The following is a 12,473-nucleotide window of genomic DNA, read 5'->3' as shown; positions in this document are numbered from 1 at the left end:
AAAGCTATGGAACACTTTACCTATGGACATTAGGGAAGCTAACTCACTGAATATTTTCAAAAGTAACTCTTCGCCATAGCCTTTTAAGTTTTAAATTAATACATTCTGACTCATTACATCCACACTGTGATTAATGTACTGTAAATGAGAGCAATTTTATTATTGTTGTTATTGTTCGAGCGGAGGAGATCCAAAAGACAACTAAATGATTTATGACCAACAGGGAATACTCAGGTTTTAAACTGTGAGTCAATATTTGTATTGTTATTACATTGTTTTACCCTTTTTCCTATTCTCTGCACTGCTTTTATTCTGTCTATTTCATTTGATGTCTATTTTGGCTGTGAAACACTTTTGGCTGCAATTCTTGTATGAAAGGTGCTATACACATTTATTTTGTTTATTATTATTATTATTATTATTATTAGAAGTTTTCTCTATTGTATGTGTCCCGCCCTCCACTCAGGGACTTTACAGATTGAGTGAAGTATCTACAAACCAATCACTGACTACACACAGATTTGGAGAGCATTATAATCTTGCTGGACCACCATAGTAGAGCTTGGCCACCTCCTTGACCTTTTCATTGGGGGGCAGTGGCAGTTTAAGGGTTAGAGGAGCCGACTTGTGTGACTGGATGGTGTGTAGTTAAAATCCCCAGAGCAACAGAAAAGTCTGGGAGGAGGTAGGGAATGAGTCATGCTTTTCTCTCCCTCATCAACTATACAAGTTCAAGTCTCTTTAATAGTTGTCATACAGAAGTACAGAATACTTTTATACAAAATGCTTCTTACTGTTACGCTCCAGAGACTGTGCTAGACAAGATAAGTATGAAATAAAATAACATAGTATAGCATGTAAATTAGAAGTAAAAAAATGAGGTCACAGTGTTCAGTATAGACATATGTACAATGTTCGATGCAGAATAGACGTAACTGAGTTACCATATAATATACAATATACTATGCAGTGTACTAATATACAATACTATATAGTGCAAGGCAGAAATGGGGTGAGGTGCAATTTAGGTACAATTTACAGTAGGTGTATGAGTTGTAGTGCAAATCCTTTATCAATAAATATAAAGTGTGTTTGTGTGATCTAAAGTGTGGAGAGTGGGTGCTGCAGTGTGTTGTTTGTTTAAGTGAGTGTGTGCGTGTGGGTGTGTGTGCTGTGTGCATTTGATGGTTGTTGTATACAGTCGACTTGCCCTTGAGCAAGGCACTTAACTCCCAATTGCTCCTGTACAGCTGCTCAGTGGGCAGTATTAGAATGCCGTGGTTGTGTTTTTCTATTTTTCTCCCATCCCAATTTCATATGATCCAATTCTACCCTCCCCTGTCTCGAACGTTGTTAGACCATGCCTCCCACTGGTCGGCTGCAATGTGGACCAAGCCTTGCATCACGTGTCCCCTCCGGTACACGAGGAGGCAGCCGTCGCATCTTTTCACCTGTACAGCGGGATCTCTCAGCGGCGAGGAGTAACGCGTGGGAGGCTCACGCTGCCCCCGCTGCTTCCTGATTCTGCTGTGCAGGCGCACCAACCGACCTGTAGGAGTCGCTGTCCACAACGTCCGATCCCCACCCACCGGCTTTCCCACCCCCTAATACTGCCAATTGTATTAGTATATGAACGACCAGCCACGCCGGAAGCAACGCCGAGAGCTGGGCTCGAACCCAGCATCTCCTGCGTTAGTGGCGAGCGCCTTGCCCACTGCGCCACTTAGCCGCTCATCTTTGTCATATTTCTCATACAAAAAAGAGCAAGATTCTTGGGTCTTCCCCCCTCGAGCTACAGCATGTCAATAATAGTCAATTCATAGGACTAGTTATCTATTAGGTGTCCATTATATCTGGCCCCACTGAAAGCCTCATAATCCTTTAGTCTGTTATGCACGTATCCGCTTCAAGGCCCTTGACCTAGCATACCGCGCGGCAAAGGGAACCGCTCCCGCCTACCTCCGGTCAATGGTCTCTAACTACACACCCTCAAGACCCCTACGCTCTGTATCTTCTGGCCACCTCAGACCTACTCCTATCCAAGCTCCGGGAGGGTCATCAAAGAGAAGTCGCCTATTCTCAGTCCTTGCCCCACAATGGTGGAATGAACTACCCACCCCAGTTAGTACAGCCGAAACCCGTCCAATCTTTCGCCGTCGACTAAAGACGCACTTCTTCAACCATTATCTAAAAAAAAAAAAAAAAAAAAATCGAACCCTAACTAACCTTACTGTCATGCACCTGTCCTAATAAACTAACCTACACTGTAACACGCAACACTTTGATGAACATTGTTACTCAGCTGATGGAGTTGTGCCCTTCCTGATGACTTGTCATACAGAACTTGTAAGTCGCTTTGGATAAAAGCGTCAGCTAAATGTAAATGTAAATGTAAGTATGAAAATACAACGAATAAAAATACAATCAATTAAAATAAAGATGAATGCACAAAAGCACCATCGTGTGCCTGTATGATTACAACATGGCCCGGCAGCAGCTTAGTAATTGATAGCAGAGGGCCCTCTGTTGGACGTGGGGTTCCATGTTCAGAGACGGGCTGTTCCATAGCTCAGCCTGATAGAAACCTCCGATCGACATTTACATTTAGTCATTTAGCTGACACTTTTATTCAAAGTGACTTACAAATTGTGTACAACATGTCCGCAGGAGGGGTACACCACTTAAGGGTAAGTGGTATTGGTCTTCTAGCAGTGTTGAACTTGAGTGCTTCACTCTGAGTGCATAGACATAGTAGCATAGTAGATAGTAGTATAGGCATAATAGCATAGTAGATAGTAGTATAGGCATAATAGCATAGTAGATAGTAGTATAGGCATAATAGCATAGTAGATAGTAGTATAGACATAGTCGCTCAGTGCGTAATAGTAAAAGACAGTAAGAAGGTTCTTTTTTTATTTAAGATATTGATTGAAAAAGTGTGTTTTTAGTCGACAGCATAAAATTGGGCCGGGTTCCAGCTGTCTTGACTGTGGTGGGAAGTTTGTTCCACCACTGTGGAGCCAGGACAGAGAATAGCCTGCTTTGTTTCCATGACCCCCCAGGAGACCCGAAGAGGAGTGGGTCTCAGGCAGCCGGAAGATGTAAGAGCGTAGGGGTCTTGAGGGTGTGTAGTTCGAGACCATTGACCAGAGGTAGGAGGGAGCCGTTCCCCTCATTGCGGGGAATGCCAGGTCAAGAACCTTGAAGCGGATTTGTGTGGCAATGGGAAGCCAGTCCTACTAGCCAGTCAACCTGGATTTAACCGTTTCACTACCACACTACCAAAGGGTTAACCCTTTCACTGCGACGATAAGATAAGATATTCCTTTATTGATCCCCTTGGGGAAATTCAGGCGTCATAGCAGCATGGGGGAGGGGGAGTGGAGGTACAGGTAGTACAAACAAGCAGTGTAAACAATATAACAAATCAATATAATTAACTAACTGAAATATACAGTATTCACATAAGGTGCAGTATGCATAAGGTAGTATTATTGTCCTTTTTAGGTTCCTAGTAGTTGTAGTTGGATGTCTGGCATCAGTCCCTGCCCACTGTTGTGGAGCCTGATGGCCGCTGGTATGAAGGACTGGCCGAGGCGGTTAGTTGAGTGTCGGGGGGGGGGTATGAGTCTGTGACTGTCAACGTGCTTCTCATCTTGACTAGCTTGTCATAGAGGGGGTGGGAGGGATTCTCCAGGATAGCAGCCAGCTTCCTTCTCATCCCCCTCTCTGCCACCACCTCTAGTCTGACCAGCTCGACTCCCACCAGGAGCTAGCCTTCCTCACCAGCTTGTTCAGTTTGTTGGTGTCCCAATACAGAAGGTTAACCATTTCACTGGCACATGACAAAGGGGTTAACCCTTTCACTACCACACCACAGGTTAGTGTGGTAGTGAAAGGGTTAAACGAGAAGATAAATGAAAGGGCGACTTCTGTGTTAACCCTGAGTTAATTGAAACTATACTGTCCCTGACCGCTGCACATTACCCTGGTTGGTGGGAAGATGCGTCCATCCAGATAATTTCCCTTCAAGAAGAAGTATGGATGCCCCTGTCTCCTTAATTCATTATGAATAATTGATCCGACTGATCTGCATTCCCTGAATGATCTGGGTCAGCTATGCTCATGATGCAGATCCATGAGAGCAGAGAGGCATGTGGGCGTCAGATTGGGAGTTATATTTATATACACTGAGCACCCAGGGGTGTTACATGTTTCATGCAGATTATGCTTTGTCAGTTATCAACACAGAGTCCTTTAGAGATTCAAGGGTGGATATTTACTCTAGCAATGCATGTACCATTTTGCTCTTGCTTGCACAGCAGAAACCACACCCACATAGCACATAACAAGTGTAAAGTGCTCTTTGTGTGTGTGTGTGTGTGTGTGTGTGCGCGCGCGTGTGTGCATGTACATGCATGTGAAAGAGAGAGAGGTTGTGATTGTGGAATGCTCTCCCTGGAGCTATGCTTAAGTCACGGAAGAAAAACAAAGGGCTCCTCAGCAGAGGCGAACTTGTCAGGGCAGGAAGGAGTTCATCTGAAGGAGAGGAGGACTGTGTGGTATTACTCAGTCAGCTAGTTCGAGTCCGCTTTCAAGTAACAGTCAAGCTCACACTCCTACGCAGAGCCCGCCTCTACGCCTGTGCGTCAGAACACAAGTTGATTGATTGATTGATTGATTTAACATTTTATTAACAGATTGCAGAATGGGTACAATACAGTACGGCTCAATACACACAATTGTTAAGGGGATGCAGATGCAGAGAAATACTTTCGTCTTGTTTACATCAGGGTCCCCCATTTTCAATTCCTAACATTTATGACACATGACATACAGATATACAGTAGCCTACTGTTACATCCAGACCGTTTGTCGTAGAGACTTGCGGGTTGTGCCATTGTACTCGGTAGGGATATCCTCTTTCATTGGTCGATGTTGACCACTCCCCCGACCATTAGACCACGCCCCCTTAGGCCACACCCCCTTAGTCCAGAAAAAATTCAAAAACTCGGAAAAGTCAGAAATTTTTTTTAAACTCGGAAAAATCCAAAAAATTTAAAAAACTTGGAAAAGTCAAAAAAAAAATTACAACCCGGAAAAATCAGATTTTTTTTAAAAACTCGGAAAAGTCAGAAAAATTCAAAAAACTCTGAAAAGTCAGAACAATTTCTAAAACTCGGAAAAGTCCGAAAAATTTCAAATGGTCTTCAAATGGTCTATGTTGACCACTCCCCTGATCCTTAGGCCACGCCCCCTTTTGTATCCTTTGAACCGTTTGTCATAGAGACTCGCGAGAGACCCTCTCCCGTTGGCCGGCGGTGCACAGGCGTCACCCACACTTTCACAATTTCCCCCGTGCGGAATTGTCTAGTTATACAGTACTGTTTATACGTCGTTCAACTCTCAGTGTAGGAGAATCGAAGCGAACTGAACACAATTTGTGTGTCGGCTTCCGTGTCATACTATGTTGGTCCATTAAAGTGATGATTCTTGAATGAAGAGAAGGTTTGATTGATTGATTGAAAACTTTAATTAACAGATTGCAGAATGGGTACAATACAGTAATAAATAATAATAATAATAACTTTATTTGTATAGCACTTTTCATACAGAAGTTGCAGTTCAAAGTGCTTCACAACAGTAAAAAATACAGGCATAAGCGAGCATAAAAAAAGATAGAGAGGTAACAAGTAGGGATGTCTGATATTATCGGCCTACCGATATTTAGAGTTGGACAATATCGGTATATCGGTATCGGTAAAAAAGCCAATATCGAGCATCCCTAGTAACAAGGTAAGGTAAATCACAGTGTTTCACATTAGGATCTAGCATCCCAATAGGTTCTCTGTTTACAGTTTCATTCAGTAATACAAATAATAAAAATAGTTTAAAATGATTCGGTTTAAAAATAGTCAAAAAATTATAAAATAGAATGGACATACAACAGGGTATTTAACATACAACAGAGCAGTGCATCAGTAAGAAGTAAAAAGTGTGATAAAATAGTTAAATTTTGAATTACAACAGAGCAGTGCTCTTAAAATTACAGACAGGAGGGAGTGAGATAAAAATTTGCATAGAACCGACACATGATTTGATAGGAATTGTCATTTAAATGCCTGAGCAAAGAAATAGGTTTTAAGCTGTCTTTTGAAGATGTCTAGTGAGTTGGCTTCCCTGATGTTTTGGGGTAGTTTGTGCCATAGTTTTGGGGCATAGTTGATAAAGGCTGCATTACCGATCCTCTTTTGACTGTTTCTCGGAGCCTCTAGTAGTCCAGCAGCTGAGAGTGTTGGCGATGTAGCTAGGTCCCTGTCCATTTAGAGCTTTGTATGTAAAGAGAAGGACCTTAAAGTCAATTCTAAATGTTACAGGAAGCTAAGACTGGACTAATGTGCTCTCTCCTTTTGGTTCTAGTTAGCAGTCGGGCTGCAGAGTTTTGGATTAGCTGAAGCCTCTCTGTGGTTTTCTTAGGGAGACCTGTGAAAAGTGCATTACAGTAGTCTAACTGGCTAGATATGAATGCATGAATTAGCTTCTCAGCATCGTTTTGATTAATAAATGGTCGTACTTTTGCTATATTTCTGAGATGGAAGAACGATGTTTTCGTCACTTTGTTAATATGAAAATTGAAGTTCAGTTCTGAATCTATGATAACCCCGAGACTAGTGACCTCAGATTTGATCCAAGGGGTTAGTCCTCCCAGGTTCTTTATTAACGTTTCTTTGTCTGTTTTTGGGCCGATAATTAGAATTTCAGTTTTGTTCTCGTTTAGTTTCAGGAAGTTCTTACTCATCCATTTATTTATTGCCAGTAAGCAGTCTGTAATGGAGTTAATCGCTGTATCATTTGGTTCAGCAGATATGTACAGTTGTGTATCATCCGCATAGCTATGGAAACCTACATTATGTTCTCTGATGATATCACCCAGCGGTAACATGTAAAGGGAGAAGAGTAAAGGACCTGCAACTCCCTTGTGCAACTCCATAGTTGTTGTCATATATCTCAGACATGTGGCCTCCTAGTTTAAAGGGGAACTATCTTATAAATGGCATTTTTCAGTGTTTAGCATTGATTCCTAGCTATGTGGACTTATATTAATAGGATCTATGTCTCTAATTCTCATATTGGCGCATTCTTCCAATTCTCCTCTCACAATATTCGCCCTCACTGAACTGAGTCATTTGAAAATGTGCATATCTGTGATGTCAGAGGTTTCTCAGCTGCATAATAATGTGGCAGTTGGTGTGGCAGTTGCCACCAGGCCACACATTGGTTGGAGCCCAGCCTCAAAACGGCTTAAGATCTTGAGGTAGAAAAATGCTGTTTTTGAGTACTTGATTAGAAATACAAAACATGATTAAAAAAAAAAAAAGAACTTACAGAGGTGTTCCATATAGACTCACAGGAATTGTGTAAAAGTGCCCAAATAGTGAAAGAAATAGTAAAATAGTTCCCCTTTAACATAGTATGTCCTCCCTCTGATGTATGTTTTAAACCAGCTTAGCACATGTTCTGAGAAACCGACAAGGTTTTCATGACGATCGATTAGAATATTGTGATCGATTGTATCAAATGCTGCACTGAGATCTAGCAGGATAAGGATGGAGATCTTATTCTCGTCAGAGTTTAGCCTGAGGTCACTGATTATTTTGGTGAGGGCAGTTTGGCTCAATACACACAATTGTTAAGGGGATGCAGACCAGAGAAAGACTTTCTTCTTGTTTCCATCAGGGTCCCCCATTTTCAATTCATAGTGACATTTATGACATACACAACATACAGATATACAGATATAATAATCTAATCATCTAATCTGATCATGACATTTATGACATACATGACATACAGATATACAGTACTGTTACATTTGTGACATACAAGATATGCAAATATACAGTACTGTTAAACAGATCCTAACAGTAAATATATACATACGAGGGGGAGGGAACTGTACATTAGGAGGGGGTGGGTGGGTGGGAGGGGGGTTCAGACATTTACGGGGGCCAGTTTCGAATTGCAGCCTCCCGTAGGTGCTCTTTGAGAGCGGTTTTGAAGGTGGGTAGTGATACATTTTTTTTTACGGCTGTAGGGCGTTCCACATTGATGTGGCATAATTGCGGAACGTGTTTAGGTGTGCGACCGTCATCAAACTCTCACTAAGTGTAAGTGACCTTTTGGTTGCATACAGATTTGTATCTGTTTATTTTGAAGAAGGGTTCTTAGAGCGGCTAAGTGGCGCAGTGGGCAAGGCTCTCGGTGTTGCTTCCGGCTTGGCTGGTCGTTGAATGAATGAAAACTTTATTTAACAGATTGCAGAATGGGTACAATACAGTACGGCTCAATACATACAATTGTTAAGGGGATGCAGACCTGAGAAAGACGTTTGTCTTGTTTCCATCAGGGTCCCCCATTTTCAATTCATACTAATACAATTGGCAGTATTAGGGGGTGGGAAAGCCGGTGGGTGGGGATCGGACGTTGTGGACAGCGACTCCTACAGGTCGGTTGGTGTGCCTGTACAGCAGAATCAGGAAGCAACGGGGGCAGCGTGAGCCGAGTCCCACGCGTTACTCCTCGCCACTGAGAGATCGCGCTGTACAGGTGAAAAGATGCGACAGCTGCCTCCTCGTGATGCAAGGCTTGGTCCACATTGCAGCCGACCAGTGGGAGGCATGGTCTAACAACGTTCGAGACAGGGGAGGGTAGAATTGGATAACACGAAATTGGGATGGGGGAAAAATTGAAAATGGGGAGAAAAAGTAGATACAAAAAAATAAGGGTTCTTTATGGCACCAAAAACAATAACTGAAACGTACTTTTGGTGCTGTGCCTTTTGTTTTTGAGTGTTGAAGATTGTGGTGTTGCAAGCGAGTGTCCATGTATATATATATATATTTTTTTTTTATGTATTATTATTATTGTATTGTGATATGTCTTTGTTTCATGTTTGAAAAAATCAAATAAAAATATTTGATCACAAAAAAAAGATTGTGGTGTTGCATAGCGTGTTTGTCGTTCATATTTGACTGATCTATTTTGATGATTAACTTAGACTTCCCACCCAGGTATTTGTGTTAATCTAAAAAAAAAAAAAAAAAAAAAAAAAAATATATATATATATATATATATATATATAATTTGTTAATTTGTTAATATATATAAATCGATCTATAATCTATCTTCTGTATATAAAATATATCTTTGACGGAGATGGGCAACAAACACTGGTATCTGTTCATTTTTAAGGCACTTATTGGTAAGCTACCTCCATAAATGCACTTTTTTCAGGCTTACCTAATTCAAGCATCAAAAATCTTCAACTCGTGCAAAATGCGGCTGCACGGATACTAACTAGAACTAGAAAATTTGATCACATCACACCAGTTCTGTCCGCCCTACATTGGCTTCCTATCCAAGCCCGCTCTGACTTTAAAGTGCTACTCCTCACCTACAAAATTTTAAATGGGCTTGCACCGCTCTATCTATCTGATCTCATCTCCCGATACTCGCCCGCTCGTGCTCTGCGCTCACAAAATGCGGGGCTTCTATCGACCCCTAGGGTTAAAAAGAAATCCGCCGGCCACAGAGCCTTTGTCTACCGCGCTCCCTACCTGTGGAACAAATTACCTGCCGTCATCAGGGGCGCCTGCTCTGTCGAAGCTTTTAAATCCCTGCTTAAGACTCATCTTTTCTCTCTCTCCTTTAACCTACCTTGATCTCACCTGGTCGGGGACTGACCTTTAGATTAATCTGTGTAGTTTAGTTATGGTACAGGGTACTACATGGTACCACTGGGTAGTTTACTATAGGGTAGTTTAGTTAGGGTACAGGGTACTACATGGTACCACAGAGTACTACTTGGTACTGCATGGCATTACAGGGTACTACATGGCTTACATAGCTCTACATGGCACCACAGGGTACTACATGGCACTACAGGTTACTACAGGATACTACGGGGTACTACATGACACTATGGGGTACTATAGGGTACTACATGGCACTACGGGGTACTACATGGCACTACAGGGTACTACATGTCTGCTCCTTTGCAGCACCACAAACATGGGAACTCTCTAACTCTTCCCCCCCCCCCCCCTCTCCCCCCCCCCCCCCCCCCCCCCTCCCTCCCCCTTCTCTCTGAGTACCCGTCTCCTGGCGCTGACCAAGGTGATGGATGCCTCGGGGTCTTGGCCAAGCTTGTAGTGACTGCTCTACATGCACCTCCGAGGCATTGGATCAGTTATTCACCGCCGTCTGTCCGTGGTCCTGTCAACTGATTAACAGACTGTTAACAGATTAACAGTCAACGCGGTTTCATTGCTGGGTTAAGTACTTCTATTCTATTCACATAATACGCTTACTTCATATATCTACTCCATTCACATATATGCCGACCACTTGTATCTATTGCTATGTCCGCCTACTACAATCTCATGAGCTGTCTAACGCCTGTCCCGTCTCCCTGTCTTCCTATGACTTGCTGTCCTGGAGTGTTGACCGGAGTGTTGGACGTCCCGTGACGAAGGCCGGGAGATTGCGACCCCCTCTGCGTGCCCCCCTGTCTTCGGAGGTCTCGTAGTGGTGACCGGAGTGCCGGATGTCCCGCGATGATGTCGGGGTGTTTGCGACCCTCTCTGCGCCACCCCCCTTCCCCCTGTCTCCGGCTGTCCCTGAGCAACGACCGGAGTGTTGAATGTCCCGTGACTAAGACGGGGAGGACGTGACCCTCTTGCGCCGCCCCTGTGCCTCAAATAGATCCGCTATCTACTCTATCTTTAATCTTTCAAAATGTTCAGTTGCTATCGCTATTAGCTCTATCTTTAATTTTTCAAAATGTACAGTTGCTATTGCATGCACTCATCTGTGTCTCACCACACACATGAGTGCATGCTTACCAACTGTCCGTCTGCAACACTACTATCACCGACATCTAAGAAGGGAGATCCCCCCTTGAACGGCCCTTCTAAGGTTTCTCTCCTCCACATTGCCTGTGGAGCTTTTTTTCCCTATTGTTAGGTTTTAGTGAGTTTTTCCTTACCTTCGCGTGGGGTATGTCTGGGAGTGCTTGCATTCTTTCATTTATTTGCATTCATCTAAAAAATGTTTGGACCCTATGGTGTTCTTGTTCTGTTCTTGACTTATTGTTATGTTGTCTTCTTGACTTGTTTAAAGAAGACCTGTACGGCCCATGGGGACATTAACGTGTGTTGTCGGGCCCTATAAATAAATTTGATTTGATTTGATTTGATTTGATATACTATACATCATTATTGGAATGGAATTTTGGAACCTATGGAACCCGTTCTAGTGACTGGTCCTTAAGGTCCCTCAAGTTTACTTTGAACAGGGTACATCTCCTAGCTCATGGAATGAACTCCAACTGTCCTTAAAGCTTGAGATTCTCCCCTCTGCAGAGTTTAAAACCTTGACCTCCAACCTTTGTCAATCAAGTTGTACATGTTTTAATTTATGTGTTTTATCCTTGCTTTTTACCTAGCCCTGTTGTCGTATTGTTGTGATTTTATATGCTGTGTGATTTGACATGTTTTCTTTTTCTTATTATTTCTGTATGTACTGTATACTCGACGTGACACCTCAATTGCCTTTCGAGTTTAAATAAAGGTTTGAAATTAAATTAAAATGATATATATATGTATCCAGGGAAGATTTGCTGAGCATGTATGCACTTTTGCAGCAAACCCAGAACACACTCATGCAGTTATACAATCATACTGTACCTTGGAGCTGATCAGTTCAACCACATGCAGTCTTTAAGCATTACATCACGCGCAGGAGTGGTTTGTGAACAATAAACCATGCCTAGGGGTGGTCGTTAGACCCCCCTAGGCATGGTTTATTGTTCACAAATCACGACTGCAAGTGGTGTAAAGCTTTTATACAACTGCCAGATTCATCCAACCTTATTTCTATACAATAAACACACATTAATCAAAGATTTATTGAAAAAACCATCCGCCAGAAAAAGTAGTTCCCACAACTACAAAAAAGACAAGTTGCTTCCATGTGGAAGCAGCTTGAAGTGCATCCAACCAAACTAACACATCCAACTGTGTATTATTGGAATGATTGAGAGAAGTTGCCTCATGTGGAAGCAGCTTGAAGTGCATCCAACCAACTAACACATCCAACTGTGTATTATTGGAATGATTGATTGAACATTTTATTACCAGATGCAGAATGGGTACAATACAGTACGGCTCAATACACACAATTGTTAAGGGAATGCAGACCTACTTTCCATAGAACTTCATTCTTAGATGCTTCTATATAAAGTAGGTAAAACAAATTAAAACGTTTTCTTTGCCCTATAGGAAAAAAACGTTTTCTTCGCCCTATTCTTTTATTTATTTTTTAAAACCTACTGTAGAGGGCCTAAACTTAACCAGTTGGAAACCAAGCGTACAGTAATAAAATTAGCAATCAATCAATCAATCAATCAACTC

The sequence above is a fragment of the Notolepis coatsorum genome (assembly GCF_963971535.1).
Source record: "Notolepis coatsorum genome assembly, chromosome: 11".
NCBI classification, from domain to species: Eukaryota; Metazoa; Chordata; class Actinopteri; order Aulopiformes; family Paralepididae; genus Notolepis; species Notolepis coatsorum.
Note: the sequence above shows the minus strand (reverse complement) of the source record.